General features: G+C 41.1%; 1 protein-coding gene across 2 annotated transcripts in view; it reads right to left on the reverse strand.

Annotated features, from left to right (window-relative positions):
• INTS8 (integrator complex subunit 8) overlaps positions 1 to 18869 on the reverse strand; it is a 2196017-nt gene that overhangs the window by 1820241 nt on the left and 356907 nt on the right. The window lies entirely within an intron of this gene.

Here is an 18869-nt window from a genome sequence, read left to right on the forward strand (position 1 = left end):
TTTGGACCGTCTAAAGGGCAGGTTCTGGGACTTCCTTCTCTTCCCATAGGAGCCCTCTGGTACAGGTTAGGTCTCCACTCCCTCGGGGCTAGTGGAGACTTTTGCTGTAGTATAGGATAATAAAAACGCCAAGGGCTGAGTCCCTCTACTTGTCATTCTAATAGAAGAGGAGAGACAAACCACCCGTTTCTTGAGAGGGCTGACTCGTGAAGTGAAATATATCTTGCCAGACATCCCAAGAAAAGTGGAGCACCTGATCCAAAAGCCGATACAAACTAAAAGGCTTTTAAATTAAAAAGACTGGATCAGGACCATTGATGGAATGCGATCATCAGAATTGCACTGTAGCTTTTCTTGGTTGTATAAATCAAATGGGGCCCTGCCAAAGTACATGATTAAATTCCCGGATAAAAAAGGATTGGTACTCATGTTCAGAGGAGAATTGCCATAGCATTTCGGTGCTAGACTGCCCATGTGGGCGGGACAAAGACTGATATGCAAATGGATATTTCCCTTCTGTGAAAGGTCATTTAGCCGTGTTTGTTCTCGCAGAGGGGCGACTATTTTTTGTAAATTCCCGGACAGTCAAAGTAGGTGGGTTCTCTTAAGGTTTAGGTTAAATGTTCTCCTAACGGGAGAAATCTTGGCATGTCGATCTAGCATAAGACCTATCAAGGAATGGTGCCCTCTTGGTTTGAATGAAATGAGCTCCTCGTTGCTTCATGTTTTAATTAAATGTCATGGTACGAGAAACAATGAATTGTGCCTTTGATCGCTTTGTGAATGCGCAGGGGTGGCTGCGGACAGTGGCTTTTTGGCACAGACTAACCTCAGGGCATGAGACACCTTTATCTTTGGAACTTATCAAAGTTTTAAAATGGTTAGATCTGTGTAAAGGATTTCCCGGAGGATAGGTTGGAACTAGTGCTTAGTTTAATTTTTATTCTGTTAATAATTTTCTTCTCTTGCTGTATATCTTACGTTGATATACTTATTTATATAGCAACTGTGAATAAAGAGTTTGTTACATGTGATATGAAAAGTCAATGTTTTGACTATAACATATTAAATAAAATAAAAAAATTAAAAATGTGTTGTGTGAAATATAAATTTCTACTACTCTTAAGGAACCATTGCTTGGAAAATGAATGTTTCTCATCATCCTTAAGAAAGTGTTCTGTAAAAGAGGCATTTCTACTATTCTTAAAGAAACATTGTTTGAGCAGAACACTTTCAACATTCTACCCAAGAGTGTTCAGGGGAAGGGAATCATCCCCTGGATACAAGGATTTTTTGTTGCGTTTACATATTTGTTTTTTGCACTTTTTTGCTGAATCTAAAAGCAGAGCCTTTACCCTGCACCTTTTGTTCATTTTTAGTGCGAGGGTCCGATACGTTTTGGACACAAGGACAGTTTGCCTCATTTTGACGCCAAGACAGACTGATCTGAAGTTTTTATTTCTTAGGCAGGGAAACTCTTTAGGACAGCGGCAGAAAAGCCTTTATCCAAACCCTTTTATTTTAATAAAATGTCTAATGTTGCAAACATTACAACTTGGTGTCCGCCTCTTATTTCTGACCCCTCACACCAGCCCCCTCCCTCCACACTTACTTGCTGAACCGCAGTTTTATGCTCTGGTCCTGGCGCTCCTCCCGCTCGCGGCAGCCGCCATAGCAATGGAAGAGGGACTTAGTCCCTTTTTCTAGGGCAGCGGCCATCTTTATTTCCTCAGGAAATTGCAGTTCAATCGCTCGTGACTGCCTATGCTCGGGCTGCCGGGCCGTTACCTGCCATGTCAGCCCCTCCCCACCCCACCCCACCAACGCATGGGTGTTTGACAATCTCTCAGCCAGCTAAACATGTCAACTTTCCAAAGACACGTGTCAAAGAGAGACAATCTTTGGTTTAAGCTCACAGAATGTGCAAGGCATAAAATAAGCAATGTCGCAGAGCAATTTGCTATGCATTTCTGTAGGTTTACTAATGAAATTGGCACTTGTGTAGCAAAGCTAGCTATTTAAGTTACCCTGTTCAATGAAAGCACAGCTCACCCTGCATTCCCCTATTCCCTTCAGAGCTCTCTCCACCCTCTTTTCTCTGTTCACGGCAAGTTCAAACGGGCTAATGGAGAGAGTGTGCAGCAGTAATCATCCTCTTCACTCATGTGCGAAAAGGCTTGAGTGGGAGTGCTACGCACTTTTTTTTTCGTCTTGTTCAAATGATCGCAAACCAGAAATAAAACAGGATAAAAGGCTTTCAATTCCTTTTCTAAAAATGTAATAGCTTACATAATGCATAATTACAGTAATGCTACTGTGAAACACTAATGTCTCAATGCTTTACAGTGAAGTGTATCTAAATCTCAGTGTCAACCAGATTTCATTTTTTGGGGAAGATGCATTATATTGACTAGTGGACACTTTTGAAAATGTACATGAACACGCGGCCAAATGCTTTGATGGCAAACCTAGTCCTGTGGCCTGCTGGTTACATACAGCTTACAACTGGTGCTCAATCCATGAGCTGATCCCATACTACTCGACATTTTACCATGTTGCTTTATACCTGCTACCCTGAAAGCGTGATGGCCACAAACTACAATATTCTGCCTACTTTGCCCAGTTCTCTGCCTGCTACGCTATCACTCTGCTTAGTCTTATACATAATGAATACACAAAGTGAACTTGATATTTACTTAAATTAGCGATCAATAGTTTCATCCAGTCTGTACATCTACAGACCTACTGCAAAACTGTACACTGTAGTTGGCCTCCAGAGCTCATTTTGCTCTATGATTATGAGTGCATTCTTTATTTGCACCTGCAGTAGAGAGCTGGCCAAACTGTTTTCAGAACGTTTTTATCATATCTATTTATTTGTGTCCTTTCATGCAGCAAACCTTTTTACAGAAACTCATCCAAGTCTTGCGAAGTATTTTCACCCTCTTGCATAGTCGAGTACATTTTAAGAAGCGCCAGTACCATTTGCAGGGGTTGTTGAAATTTTATTTAAACTTTACGTTGTTTGCAGTAAATGTCAAATAAAAACTACTGTGCATGGCAGGCCTCTGGGTGGCAGCAGTGTGCCAAACTAAAGTGGGTTTGTGGGGACATGCACAATTTTACAGAAAGTGCATTGAAAAAATGTGTCATCCTTTGCTATGGGTCTAGTGCATGTCTCTTCAGTTGAGTGGCTAAACTAAGTTACTCAACTTGCAGGTCTAGTGGAATTTTAAAGAATTTGCAAGGCCTGACATATCTCACTAATGTTTTACTTCAGCGGAACACAAAACTGCTGTATTGTTTCTCATTTTATATCTTGGGTACAAGTATCTTCTGGTGGCATTATAAACATTAGTACAAAATTGCTAATTAAATGGGTTTGTTTGCTAATCAAGAACAATTTAATAAGCAAACTGCTAATCAATTTTTGAAAACTAATGTATGCCTTGATGTGTATACTCCGCCACTGAGGTTTGCTCCAGAAAAGGCCCCACACCAGAACTACTTTCTTGTGCTTCATCTAAAAGACAAGTCACCACAATACTGGGTACAATTTGTTAGGTGGAGGAAAAAGTCAGTTCACCTTGTTTGATTTTGGCTCCTTCAGGTGGTGCCGAAAGTGGGAGGTGATTAGAGGCTGAGGGAGGCAAAGTCTGGTATTGAGAGATGTGGCCTGTGGCATGCTTTAAACAGTGCACATTTGCAGGATATGAAATGTCTCTCCGGATTAATAATGCCAGACAGCAAATCAGCCTTAGTTTCCATTGCAATATGAGAGGCTGGGCTTCTCTTTGCATAAAAACATGCAAAGCAATGATGACAGCAAGACACTCATTTCAAGGCTCTGCAGCATGCTTTCACCCGCTAACCACGCTAATGGCAATGGTGGCCATACCTGACTACTTAATAGCAATTTATTTATTTAATATACATATAGCCACATTGGCTTTGTATATGCAACATTTCATAACAATTACATTAAATATTTAATAAAAAGGGGAATCAGTCATAAACTTATGTCTAAAACCTAACATTCCAATATAGTACACAAGGTAAACCAGTAAAATCACAAATAAATCATCAACTAAAACAATTAGTTTAAAAACTGTCATAAAGTTAGGTCTGACATAATTCTTCTAAAGTTTTCATAATTTTGATGTAAAATGTCACCATAAAATAAATAAAATGAGTGTCATGTCCATCCATCAATTTTTTTCCACACGGTACCTATATCTGCCTCATCAATACCATTGTTAAAGGCTTTGCTATATCTATATCTAATCATATAAAGACTCTCACAATGTAACAGGATGTGCTCCACAGATTCAATTACATCGTTACCACATAGTCAGCACAACCTGTCAATTCTAGCCACACCAATTGTAGTGCTTTCTCTTATGGTTAGACCATCAGGATATGCAAACACACAGTTCAGAATAGACATACGCATTATACGATGCTCAATATATGGAGCACTGTTTATATTGGTAGATGGTTTCATCAGATTTTTCCCAAAGCTATAGTCTTTTAGCTTACACATTAAGCAGTCAAAAATAGTCATATGCGCCCCTCTGCGTGAACGAACACGGCTAAATGACCTGTTCTCTGGGAAGGTACCCACTTGAGAATCCGTAGCCACCCTTTAGCTCACTGTACCTTTCACAGAAGGGAAATATCCATTTGTATATCAGTCTTTGTCCAGTCCAGCACCGAAATGCAATGGCAATTCTCTTCTGAACGAGAGTACTAACAGCAACCCAAGACACGTGTTTCAGCATTGTTGGGCCTCATCAGTTAGGTGGAGCTGTGCCTCTCTGAGCATTCACCCTTGCGGTTAGCGTTAACCACAGCACTGGCCTTGCGAGTCGAAGGTGTCTCATCAGGGAGGGGCGACGCCAACAAGGGCACAGATTTTGGCAGACCTATCTATTGCGTTGCCCATTAGGCCTCTTCATTAAAGGCATGGTCTAGTAAAAAATTGTATTTAAAAAATAGATAGGCAACATAAAAAAAAAATACCAGCATTCTCTTTTTTAAAACTTCCTATGTAATATTTTGAGCTATTCAAGCTCAAAATTCGCAAAAGCAAGCACATGGGCGCATCCATTTTGTGAAATGGAGGCCCTCCTGTGCTGGCTTTTGCGGCACTAATGAAGGAAAAGCCAGCCAGCTGTAGTAAACAAAAGCTACCGCTGGGTGGCTTTCCCTTCATTAGTGCTGTACGCGGAGGACGGGGACCGGAGATCAGAGCAGGAAAGCGGCAGCTAAATCTCGGTAAGTGCTTTTTATTTTATTTTTTTAAAATAAGCACTAGCTGCGTTTTTTTTTCTAAGTTTTCCGGGCTGGAGGAGCCCGGAAAACTTAGAAATAAAACCGCAGCTTTAAAAACGTATTTATGTTTGCGGTCGCTTTTCAAGCGACCCCAAACATAAATACAACGTTATTGTGTTGGAAAACGCTGGGGTTTTTCTTTCCAAGTTTCTCAGGTTCCTCCGGCTCGGAAAAAAAAGAAAAACCGCAGCGTTTTCCAACACAACCGCGTTGTGTTTCTGCCTGCTGTGGCTATCACTTTGGGTCTCCGGTGCTCCCAGGGGAGCACCGGAGACCCAAAGTGAAAGCCACAGCAGGCAGAAACACAACGCGATTATGTTTACATGCCGCGTAGTGTTTCTACCTACAGCTGATTTCCCATTTGGGGCTCTCGGGCTCCCCATGGGGAGCCCGAGAGCCCCAAATGGGAAATGCTAAATGCTGCGTTGTGTCTGCCTAAATCTGCTTTCCCATTTGGGGCTCTCGGGCTCCCCATGGGGAGCCCGAGAGCCCCAAATGGGAAAGCAGATTCAGGCAGAAACAACGCGGTTGTGTTGGAAAACGCTGCGGTTTTTCTTTCCGTTAGTGTCGCAAAAGCCAGCACAGAAGGGCCTCCATTTCACAAAATGGATGCGCCCATGTGCTTGCTTTTGCGAATTTTGAGCTTGAATAGCTCAAAATTTTACATAGGAAGTTTTAAAAAAGAGAATGCTAGTATTTTTTTTATGTTGCCTATCTATTTTTTAAATAAAAATTTTTACTAGACCATGCCTTTAACCTCATCATGAGTTACAGATATTTCGGCATTTACTTCAATTCTAGGAATTCCAGAAAACACAACACTTGCTACTTGTTCAAGTGGAGTGTCATTAGAGATATCAATCACAGGTTCAGTCGCAATCCGATGCGGCACGTGTGGAAAAAATACAGTCTGGGTTTCAGTAGTAGAGAAAATATTAACATCATCACTCAAACTCGGATTACTCATACACACACTGCCACCACACAGTTGAGCATGGGTAATGATCTGTGTGACTCCACACTGGGGACACTCGCGCTAGATACAGGAGTCCTTGGATTTGGGATAGTGCAAATATTTGAGTTAATGCAGGTCGTATGAGAAACTTGCATCGTCACGCTTGCATTCATACATGGATCAACTTTGCGTTTGAGGTGCTCTACTCGAACCCAGGCCCGCTAGAGAGGTATTTAATTCAGACACACTCTCTCTAGTAAAGCACAATCTTCATCTGAAGCCGTAAACTCTCCTAGTCTGGGATAATACGAGGTTCATTTCTTTGTTATCATTGTTCACTTTAGTGATGGTTTTCGGCGTGCACTCTCGGCGATGGCGCAAAGGGTAGGAGCATTCAATAGGCGGTTTAGACTAAAGTAAAGAGGAGGGGCCTGGAATGTCCTCACCCATAATAATATCTTGTAAAAATTGAAAATGTATTTTTTTTAATTAAAATTCAAGTAAAAAAAAAATCAGTGTTCACCAGCTGGTGTAGTAGTCGGGTTCCACTTGCACTACATGTAGCAGCGCCCAAAAGCAATCCTAGTGGTGTGGTGCGATAGATATGCAGCCGATCACAATATCACACGTATAGATCGATACGTGTACATCTACATCTTCAGCAACCATCAACCAGCAAACAGCACTCCCACGCACTCACTAAGAGCGTGCGCAGATGCGAGCAGCCTCGACTTTTTAAGGCGGGGTTTCAAGGTCAAAGGGACGGGGCCTCCAATCTATGGAATAAGAAGAAAAACACTATAAATGCTTGTCAAGACGTACTAAAGAGTAGCAAGAGCAATAACATTCCAACAGTAGTCCAGTTTATGTAGATCCAATGCTCAAGATGAAAGCACGAGGAGCGTACCACGAATAGACAATGCAATCCACAAGGAGTCCTTCAGGCCAGCAAACAGCACTCCCACACACTCGCGAGACGCGAGCGAGCAGATGCGCACGTCCTCGACTTTTTAAGGCAGTGCTTCTTGGTCAAAGAGGAGGGGCCTCCAATCCAGCAGGCAAGTAAGTGTGCGATTACAAACTGCGCACAGAAGGCAGGTTTTCTCGGCGAGGTCTTCACGCGTGCACTTAGGATTCAACAGACAAATATTACGTTCAGATTCAAGCAGGATCGATCAGTCAATATTATTGTTAGTGAATCCTTAATAGCAATACACATCAAAAAAGGCAAGTACCTGGACAGCTAATGGTAAGTCCATCTGGCCAGTTAATGGTGATAAGACAAGCACATAGGAAGCTGAGGGAAGTCATTCGCAATGGGATACGTTAATGAGCCGCTAATGACAATTATTGGAAATAAGGAACAGGTTTCCCCTCTTTCCAGACTGGTCCCTGCTCGTTTATCCTGCATCGTTTGTCATCTTGTCTCGCTTCACCTCCCTCCATTCTTCTCACACCATCTTCTCTGCTTTCAGAGTCCACTCGCACACTTCCCTGCACCTCCTCTCTGCCTTAGGTGACACCTACATCTTTGCAGCCCCTTGCCGCCCCCTCTTTTTTCCTGTTAGACTCTGCAACAATATTACCCTGCTTCTCGTCCCCTTCTCACTTCTACCATGCTTTGCCTTAATCGAGGCATACACTCTGGTTCCATCTTTCTGAACGGCGGCAACCCCAACAAATTCTTAGTCCTGTTCCAGTCCCCTATCAGTATTATCACCTCACCCCACTTCAAATGTAGAGGCCGGCCTCCACCTACCCTGATTTTCTCAGAGGCGCACCCCACCTTGACTTTTAGCATTTGTCCTCTTCATTCTCTTCTTTGTCCCTGGGACTCAACACTGAAAACAGACTCACCCGAGTGCTCTCACTTCAGGCTGGCAATTATTTTTAAGTCTTCCTTGATATTGTCCAACTAGCATTTTCTGAATTGGGATGAGATATCCCAAATTCTTGCCTGTACCCTCTCCGTTTCGCCCAATAACTCTTACGAGTTAGTGCTTGGTTATCGTTCGCCCGACTCTACTGGCTCTTTTCTAGAAAACGTTTTTTTCTTGGCACCAAAGCTCTCTGTCACACTTATCTGCCAATCCTCTGAGATTGTTAATATGATGCAATATTCAAAGCGACCCAGATTGTATTAAACGTACCAAGATTCTTCAGTCTCATGATCTTTCCCTAATCACAGCTTCGGGCTCTCATAATTGCAGCCACTGTTTGGATCTTGTAATTTCTAGAGGCTATAATGCAATTCATCAGGAAAATATGCCAGTTGTATGATCTGATCATTATATTGTGACCTTTTCTATTCAGATAGACCAGGTAGGCCAACATAAAACTCTTTCCACCATTCCCAATCGTGTAGTAAAAGAGCTATTAATACTATTAGAGGTCCACATTTAATTTCTGAACCGACCCCTTTTTCCCCATGACCTCAAATGTGAATATCACTATCAGGCAAATATGTCTACTTTACAGAAAACCTGTGATGCGATTGCACCTCTAAAATGCCTCAAGAAATATAAAAAGAAAAACAACGTATGGTATTCTAAGTCTCTAAGAAATTTGAAGAAAGACCATCATAAAAAGGAAAAGATTTGGCTAATGTCCAGAGATCCTAATAACGATCAGGTGCAAAAGAAACGCTGAACATATATAAAAAGCTAATTCTTTTAGCAGTCTCAGTTTTTGCAAAGCCAGATTGCTTATGCTTTTTTACTGTGATAAAGAATCTAGTCACCCCAGCTAGCATCTCCTCTAGTCTGCCTTCATCATCTAAATTGGCAAATTAATTCAATACATTTTTTCATGAATAAAGTCAATTTTATTGAACAGAAAATTGATTCTCAGCTCACAAACTCACAACCGCTTTTGATGCGGCTATCTCTCACTTATCTACCTCACCCTAATTCATGTTTAATCCAGTCTCTTCAGAGGGAATTGGGGCATTGATTTTGAAACTAAAACCTAACCACAAATATGACCCAATACCAGCCTGCCTTCCAAAGCAGCGTGCTTCTTTTTTAAGTGATTTTTTTTTTAAATGTTATTTGTGCATGATTCTATTACAAAGTAACAAAATCTTTACAAAATAAAGATTTTAAGTAAAAATCGGATTATTAAAACAAGCATTGCAATATGATTAACTCCTAAGTTTAAAATTTAAAATCTTCATTCAATAGAAAGAAATATAGACACAAACATACACAGGTTTGAGATGTAACATCAATGGTATATCACTTCACCTGAATTGATGAATTAGCCTATTTGACTTCTCAAGCAATGTTAGCATAGTTGTCTAATTCTTTTTCTATCGATTTACATAGACTTGTTAGGGCATATATGAGAGTTTATGATTGCCCTGCATCATTCTGGCCCAGAGGAATACTAAACAATCAGTGTAATTGATGTTTACAAATTTCATCAGTAAAACAGTTCTCTGACGTTTAAAATGAGGACAATATAAAATCAAATGCTTTAGTGTTTCAGTAGTTTCAGTACACATGGGAAATCTGCAATGCTTATTTACAACATTCATCTTGTAACCAGCCCAATTCGAAATTCTTTCCTTGGTATGTAACAGATTTTATTTGAACCATAGAAAAGTCGTACGGGTATAGTTACAAGGAAATAACACAATATGATCATATCTCGGTATACGCTTTCGTATGAATAGGTGATATTCTTTATAAAGTTTGTATGATCCTATTTGATTGATGGTTATGCACCAATCGAGTTTGAACAGCTTTTTCTTAGCATATGCAGGTCTAGTGTAAACGTCATCCACTGTGATATTGATTTCATTGAGGATGACGTGTACTCTTTTCAAATATTGGACCATCGAGGTCGTTGGCATTAGCTCCATTGTTTGCTTCATGTCAGCATATAGGGAATTCGTCCTAGGATAGCTTATTTTGGCAAAGTTTGTTAAGAGTCGTCATTTCCAACGAGTGGATAGCGCTACTAGGCCCAGCTCATGCCTTAGAACTGCATTGGGTAGTGACATTGGAAGGGACATAGCACGTTTCAAAGATGTTCCTTGCAGTTGATCCAGGATCATTCCAATTTCACCCAGACATATATCGAGCGAGTAAAGAATAACGCTTTCAACTTTCAACTTAAAAAACTCAATAAGAGGAGTTAGCGAGAACATACAATATTTCGCATATATTATTTTTAACTGCGATATAAGTGGTCTGATTTTATTGTTAAGAAGGTCAGTCCACAGTTTGATGGAATTCTTCTCTGATAGATAATACCCTAGGTAGATCGTTTGTACAATAGAGGGAATGGTAGTTCGCATAATATGCCATTGGAATTTTCCAGTTCGCTTCTGAACACCAAATTTCATTACTGCTGTTTTAGCAGGATTGGGCGTCAAGTTATGTGCTTTTGCAAATTCTTCAAATAACTGTACTTTGAATTGAAGGCCTGCCGGAGTCGGATCAAATATTATGATATCATCAGCAAAAGCGAGCCATTTTAGACGAATAAGGCCAACTTTTACAGAAAACATATTTTTTGCATTCCATCCTTTGTCGAGATCTGCAAGGTATAGATTGAAAAAAGTAGCGGCTAAGTTGCAACCTTGCTTTAGGCCTATTTCTGTGGTGATAGGTTTGGTTGTGCGCCCTTCTGAGGTAAGCTTGATTTTGTAAGACGTATTGGTGTGGAGGGCTGTGAACCAATAAATTAACACCGGAGGAATTCCCATTTCAGTTAGTTTTGCCCACAGTAGGTTCCGTATCACGGTGTCAAAGGCTGAAGACATATCGATGAGCGCAAAGTAGACAGGATTTGATGATTTGTTTTTGCTTCTGCGATGGTAAATGCCATTATCATGGCGTTGAGCGACGTGCTGATTCCTTTCCTGAACCCAGTTTGGTATTTGGAGTATAGTTCGTGCCTTTCAATATGTTTTTCAAGATTGTAAAGTAGAAGAATTGCAAATAGTTTCGCTACAGTATCAATTAGGGCGATAGGCCGGTAATCGTGTGGCAGGGCAGCATCTACCTTTTTGAATATCGTTATGATGTTAGCCGATAGCCATGAAGTAGGAATGATTCCTGAATTGAGAATGGCCTGAAATTTGATGTTTATAATCGTTGCCCAAAGATCTGGATCTGCTTTGTACAGGCATGGAGGGAAGCCATCAGGACCAGCCGATCGGGAATAGTAGTTTGGATATAGCCCACTTGATATCGGCGATGGTCCAGTTTAAGCGTGGGAGATCTTTATATATTAACAGAGTAGTGGAAGTATTCACAAATTGATCTGGTAGCAGAAATGTATTCGTGATATAGGAATGCCAAGTGGATTCTGATATGGCATTGGATGTTGAGAGCGACACTTGATCATTATTGTTTTTAATTGTTCTCCAAATTGTTCGCATATCATGAGCTGTTATAGCTCTAATCAGATTACAATTAAGTTAATTGTTTCTTAGAATTCTTATCTGTTTTAGATTTTGTTTATATGAAGCCAAATCCGATTTCGCTGTGTTAAATATATTTCACGGGAGAGTGCATTGCTTTTTTTCAAAGCTCTTAGAGCCTTGTTTTTTTCCCGCTTCTGTGTCTTGCAGAAAGGGTCGAATGGATGCCGATTTTTGGTGGCAGTACTTTTAGTTTTGCTAAAGTGTAGTAAGGCCGGATGGATTATTTCAGCATAATGTTGTATGAATTGTTTGCATAAGGCTTGGGTCCATTTAAGAGACGTTTGCGGACTATCTATTTCGCACAGCGTAGTAGAAGGATCGACAGCTGTGATGGAGAAGTTGGATTTTAGGTTACCTAATAGCATCTTAATAATTTTTAGAGGTAATAATGTTATAAGTAAGTTGTGAGTGACAAATATAAAGTCAATTGTGGAGGATTTGGCGTCTCTTGACCATGTGGTCCAATTTGATTTTTGGTCAGGTGGGATAATATCTAGAGCCCAATCTTTTAAAAAGGTCCTCCATGTTGTGCCTCTATGTTTCGATAATGAATTACTTGTAGAGCTATTAAGCTCATCATTAGTCCTGCAGTCGCAATTAAAGTCTCCACCTAATATTATTTCAATATGTTGATATTCATGGGTTACGAATTCCAAACAGTTCTCCGCTATTTCAATCATCCCTTCAATGGAAGTATGCACTGGATTCCAATAAATTGTGATAATAATTAAGTGGCGATACCCTTGGATGTTTGTCTCTAGCAGTATCGCAAGCAGATTGTCAGCCTTCCAAACAATTTTTGAATTGAACATTAAGGCGTTATCTACTGCTATCAAGATACCCCCGGAGGGGCGACCAACGGAAGTACGTGTGGCAGGGATGCAATACGTTGTGTAATCAGGTAGAGAAAAGGCAATGGTTTTCATGGTTTCTTGGATCATTATTATTGATGGACGATTAAGGTAGTCCAACATTGAATGCCATTTCATAAGGTTAAGATATCCACACGAGTTCCAAGATTGAAAAGATAAGGAAGTTTTTAAGGGGAGCTACAATGTAGAAGATAGATCCTTAGATTTGAAAAAAGAATTAAGCATTGGAGCAAGCCACGGAAGGTCATGTGAGATGTCTGCTTTAAGTAGAAGTTCATTAATAGCTTCATTTCCAGTCTCGTTGGTTTTGGGTCGCAGGATAGGTTGTAGGTCGAGAGTGAGAGCCTGTGGAGATTTATATTGACTGAATTTCATTGCTTCCTGTTCATTTTCTATTGAGTTTAGGGCAAGGCCTTCTGCATTGATGCCTTCTCTGTTAAACCATAGATATTTCTTGACTGCCTCAGAGAGCAAGTAGCACACGGCACAGTAATTGTTTTCCGTGGATAAGGATACTCAAGATGTCCTCTGATTTAAACATCCGTAGTTGGGGGATTCGACTGAAGAGTGTCAAAAGGAAGGCTCGATTGATACGAGTTGTACCAAGTAAGTCACGCTTTCCTTCGAATCCTATAAGATGTTTTTCTGTGATAGTGCCTTCTGTCTTCTCAGGTGGGCGATCAAATGATTTTATATGAGGGTCGGAGGGATTGTCAGAGGAGGGGACGTAGTTGGTCGCACTGATCGCATTTCCACTTGATGAGTCATTATCAGGATTGACTGTCATGGATCTCTCATTCTTTCCTCAGAATGTCTAGGATATCATGAGTTAACGTTGTAGCAGTTTGAGGTTCTGAAATATACTTATGTGCTGAGGGGCCGTGCATCAATGTGCAGTTCTGAGCAGAGGATAGGAGTGCAATGTGTGGGTCTTGTTTATTTGTGATCAGAGGCGGTGAGTTCATAGGAGGTAATGATGTGAGTAATGTTATCTTTCCTAGGCCACTGACTACTATCTCAGGTCGGGCTATACTGGAGAGGTCTATTTTAGCAGACCGGATAGTAGAGCAGTTGGATTCAATAGTGGGCACAGGAGGAACAGATGGTGGTAACTTGTTGCCAATCGGATTTACATTACTCAGATGTGAAGATGGTGTTTGTACTGGTAACAGTGTCGGTGTAGATATCTCATTGTCTCGCCCGTTTGCTCCCGTCGTGAGAGCAATTGTGTTAGGAAGGTCGATGTTTCCTGTGGAGATTGGAGCGGAATTAGAGTTATTTGTACAAGCTTCACTGTAAGTTTTTGTCTTTGCAGTAATTGAAAGATCTAACGGCAGAAGATCGTCATGACGGGTAGTGCGAGTTCTGCCACATATAGGAAAATAGTTAACCAGATTCGGTTTGACTCCCGTCAGATGGACCGAGCTCTGCTCATTGGTGAGTTCCAAGCACACAGGTAGATTTTTTATTGTCACATTATTTTTTTTTATTATTTCTTCGTTTGGTTGATATTGGTGTGTCGTTGAGCTCATTAGGATTTGTTTCCATTTCTTTATTGTCGGAATCAACCGGCTTGTTTTCTTTAAGAGAGTTTGATTTGGCAGATAGCACAGGCGTTTTCCAAGTATTTGTTGGTTCGTCAGTTGATTTCAGTCTGGGTGTTGTGGATGAGATCAAAGCTTCTTGGCTTTCTTTTGAAAGTTGTTGAAGGTCTATGTGGTCCTCGTCTGTTGCTGTTTCAGCAACGCTAGATGGAAGCTGATTACTTAGATCAGTTTGTGGATCGGAGCTTTTCGTTTGTGCAACATTTCTTCTTTTCGCATTCCTTTTGATGGCCCTCTGGTGGAGTTTTTTTGCTCTTCGAGACATGAAACCGGAGGTCTTCTCGGTTGGAGGGGGTTCCTGTGGATCTGACTGCATTTGTTCAAGTACTTTAAGCAGAGCAGTTGGACTATCCGGGCCATCTTTGGGACCAGTATCTGTTGGAATGCATAGTGCTATGATAGTATTAATTTTTTCTATGGCTGTTAACTCGCTTTGAAAATTTGGAAATGTGCATGCAACAGGATTTGACGATGCTTCTATGGATGGTGGAGGAGATATAGAAGTTTGTTCAAGACAGCACTGGATTTTTTTTTTTTCATGATCATATTAGTCACAGGTGAGTGATTGGAGGTAGGTTCTAAATTGAGATTTTTTTAAAGTTTCAGCTGCCATGATAAACCCTTTGATGCGATCCACATAAGTAAGAGCATTGATTTAATGTCCTTTAGTTCAAGGTGAGTCAAATCGTGACCTTTATCGAGTAAGTCTAAAATTCGAATAATCACGGGAAAGGAACCAGGGGAATGTTGAATTTGACTCTCATCGGGAGATGGTGATGGATGAGCAGTTTTGTCATATGTTAACACTGGTTCAGGAGAAAAGGTAATTTGCAGTGAAAGTTGCTCTTTGTTTATGTCGTCAACAAGTTCAATAGACTTTTAGAGCGCTGCGGTGAATGCGATTGAAAAGCCATGCGCTTTTTTACTGAGTTGAATACTATTGGTGTCAAAGTACTGATGGAACGACACAGCTTTATCCAACGCCTCCATTTTCTCCATTGTTAGATCAAACTGCCTTTTATCAGTCTCGAGTGCCAGGGGCGATTCAGAACAGCTTCTGAAATCATCAATGGCTTTGCGTACTTCGGGGCTAATGGAGGGAGGAGAAATAGGAGGTTCAACTGATGCGTGAGATAAAGGTTGTGTGGAGATCGGTAAGTTTTCGTGCGCATGTATTTGAGCAACATGTGCAGCAGGACAAGGCTTGGATGACTCTTCTTTAAGGAGTGTTACCGCATGAGCTTCTAAAGCGGCTGGTTCGATGTATGCGGTTTTGCCAATGCATACAAGCGAGTCTATATTACTGGCAGAAAGCGGAAGAGAGTTGAGTAATTTGCCCTTAACACTGCTCAATCCGCCTGCCATAGTTACATCAACAGCAACTCAGCATAATGGATTCAAGGAGGAGATAGTAATGGTTGATCGCGTTTGAAATTAGGTTATGCACGCATTGACAGTAATTCGGTGGAGGCGATGTGCATGCTAACCAGTTCCACAACACATATATAAGTAGCAGAATCTTACAAACAAATAGCTGGATGTGTATGGAACAAGGCAAGCAGGCAATGAACAGCAGTTAGACGCTCCCTTACTGAGTTCCCTTCATAATGCACGGTTTTTAGGGGGTTGGTAGTAACTAGCGATCAGCGAACAGCAAACAGCGCTACTTAGAGCACGTACTTGATGCGCGCGCGTCAGTAAATAAGGGCTTCTGGGTAAAAGGTGCAGAGTCACCAACAACAAAGGTAAATATAGATAAATATGCAGAGTATATATAATATATATTAGAGTATATATAAAGGGATATTCTATTGAGGTGCAGTAAGTAAATACTGTTGTAGTTCCCAGAGAAAAAGTCCAGATTTAAGTAAAAGGTGCAACTGTCCCACAAAGTCCTCAGCAGTGATTTTATTACTGCTTTTAGCAATCCCTCGCTGGACAAAGGCTATGTGCCAGTTGATTAAAATAAATTGTATTTAACCCCCCCTTCATAAAAATACGTCACCAGACCATAACCTATTCTCCAGCTATCGACCTATTGCAGGCCTGATTTGGCCTGCTATGATACTCGTGATGGTGAAACTCCAGAATTTCTTGGAAGCTCAAGCCATTCTTGATCATTACCAATCTGGCTTTAGGCCTGGTTATGGCACCGAAACTGCCTTCGTGGCATTATGGGATGAGGTCCTTAGGGCTGCCGATGAGGGGGAAAATGAGGATGTTGGCCATTCTTGACTTATCAGCGGCATTTGACATGGAAGACTTTGACATCCTCAGCTCCAGACTGTCCAAGTTGGCTCTGGTATCTGAGAAATACATGGAATGGTGTTCCTCTTTTCTTTCCAATTGGACTCAACAAGTAATAGTAACCAATTACTCTGACCCTCTACCAGTTCTTTGTGGAGTCCCCCAAGGGTCCTCCCTATCCCCAATCTTGTTCAAAATCTATATTCGGTCACTTCTAAATATTTTCTCTGAGTTTAACCTGAGCTATCATTCCTATGCGGATGATCTGCACATTTAAGTTAGGCTTAAATCGCCCTCAGAAGCAATTAAGCAACGGCTAGTGTGCTAAAAAAATAAAAGTTGGATGCTCAAAAAACAGACTGCAATTTAATCTGTCCAAGACCGGGGTGACAGTGTTTGGTCCACAAAAATCGATTGACTCGTTTTCAATTCCAATGTGTCCTGCCCACCTCTTTTTGAAGTGCCAACCACTTTTTCAGCTAAAGTAAAAAATCTAGGCTGAATCTGTCAGACAACCTTAAAATGCAATTTACAAATCAGAGAAGTTGTCAAAACAACATACTATCAACTTAAACACTTGAGATCGGTTCTGCCTCTGATTGCAGAATCTGACCGACCAGCATCTGTGAGAACCATGATAAATTCTAGATTGGACTATTGTAATGCCCTGTTATTGGGCACTCCAACCAACCAGATACAACGCCTCCAGGTAGAGCAGAATGTGTCAGTTAGACTCTTCTACACCTAGAGTCTTCTACGTCTGCCCCGATCTCACTGTCCCATAGAAACCTTCACTGGCTGCCAGTTTGGCCTAAGAAAATTGTCTTCATTGCCCTTTGGTCCGCCGATCAATCTCTCAATTTTTCCATCTTCGCGTTTCGTGCACCCTGGAGATAGATGTTTTTCTATTGGCAGTCTGCAAGAATGGAATTCATTGCCTGCTGAACTCTGGAAATTAGATGCTCTTTCCTTGTTCAGGAAAAAATTGAAGACCTATCTGTTTCAATCACTACTTTTTCCTCGACCGACTGTTATTCTTTCATTTTTGTGCTTACTTTAAACCACCATCGCCCAGATGCAGGTCGTGCTTGGTTTCTTAAGGCTATGCGCAAAACAAATCACAAAATCAAACCAAAAATAAAATCACTACATTTGCTAAAATGACAAACTCCTTAATTTGCAATTTCGTTTTTCGTGTTTCTCCATTCAGTCAAACTCAAGTCCGGCAAAACACTGAATCCTAGCATGCTGCTTAACAAATTACAAAGTCTATTTTACACTTGCAAAGGAACACCTGACAAGCAAGAGTATTGCAAAATTAATGGTTTTAGGCTTAATAGTAGCTTTTAGGAAAGATTGCTTAATGGTGATCTGAGACATGTAGATAAAAGGATTATTGTAGCAAAGGACTTTCAGGTGTGTTTAGAAGTTGGAATGTTTGCGGTGCATAGTGACTAAAACACAGTTAATACAATTGAAAGATGAAATATTAAAATATTTCAGTGGTGCATCACTTTGCACATGAAATTAGATCCTTGGTTTTAAAACCAATGCCATACAGACATACGTTTTGCGCAATTGTCTGTGTATTTGGCCCAACTACGGACCCGCATCAAAGCTGCTGCCCACTTTGCCCCATTTCGCATTCTGGATAAAAATTCATAAATATGGGAAGCACTTTGATATATACGAGAAATACAGATGCTCTTTCCATGAGCACTGATTACTGGGAGCAGCTTTAGATAAATGCACCCCTCTTATGCTCCTCATTCTGCATGGTTAAATCCATCTCCCCTGCCGCCTGAGGACTTGGATTGCCTACTGTTGCAACGGAAGGATCCTGGTTGCCCAAAGGGCTCTTGGCACAGACAAGGAGCAGAGTGTTGAGGAGCTGCAGCAAGCCCATTTTCAGAGATTCCAGAAGGACGACTTTGGCGGTTGGCAAACCGGGGATCCTTAATGCTTGTGGTGGAGAAGGTGGGCTGCGAATTCCCAAGAGACCCCAGCCCCACTCCGCTCATTCGGACAGCTGAGTGATCAAGATCACAAGGGGGAGCGCTTTCTTATGGCACAAAACTTCAATCCTAAGAATAAGCAGAGATGGAAAATGAGATCCCAGACGTCTGATAATTAAGTGTCAGAAAGGTCAATGGATGGATGAAAGCCAAGGATCAAACAACTAGAGAAACGCCTGCACTGATTAAATCTTTGGCCACGGATGTCTCCTCTATCAAGCAAGAATATCAGGACTTACGTGGCTACTTCAGTACCATTAATGCAGGACTACAAGAATCAAATTGCACCGTTCACAGTTGGAAGACAACACTTATGCAAACAAGGAAGGAAATCCACAGCTCCTCCAGCAAACTGCTATTATTTCGCACTGACTTCATGACCAAGGTTCTAGGGACCGTAGATAA

This window comes from Ambystoma mexicanum, chromosome 5q, assembly GCF_040938575.1.
Source record: "Ambystoma mexicanum isolate Mex_15411 chromosome 5q, UKY_AmexF1_1, whole genome shotgun sequence".
Taxonomy (NCBI): Eukaryota; Metazoa; Chordata; class Amphibia; order Caudata; family Ambystomatidae; genus Ambystoma; species Ambystoma mexicanum.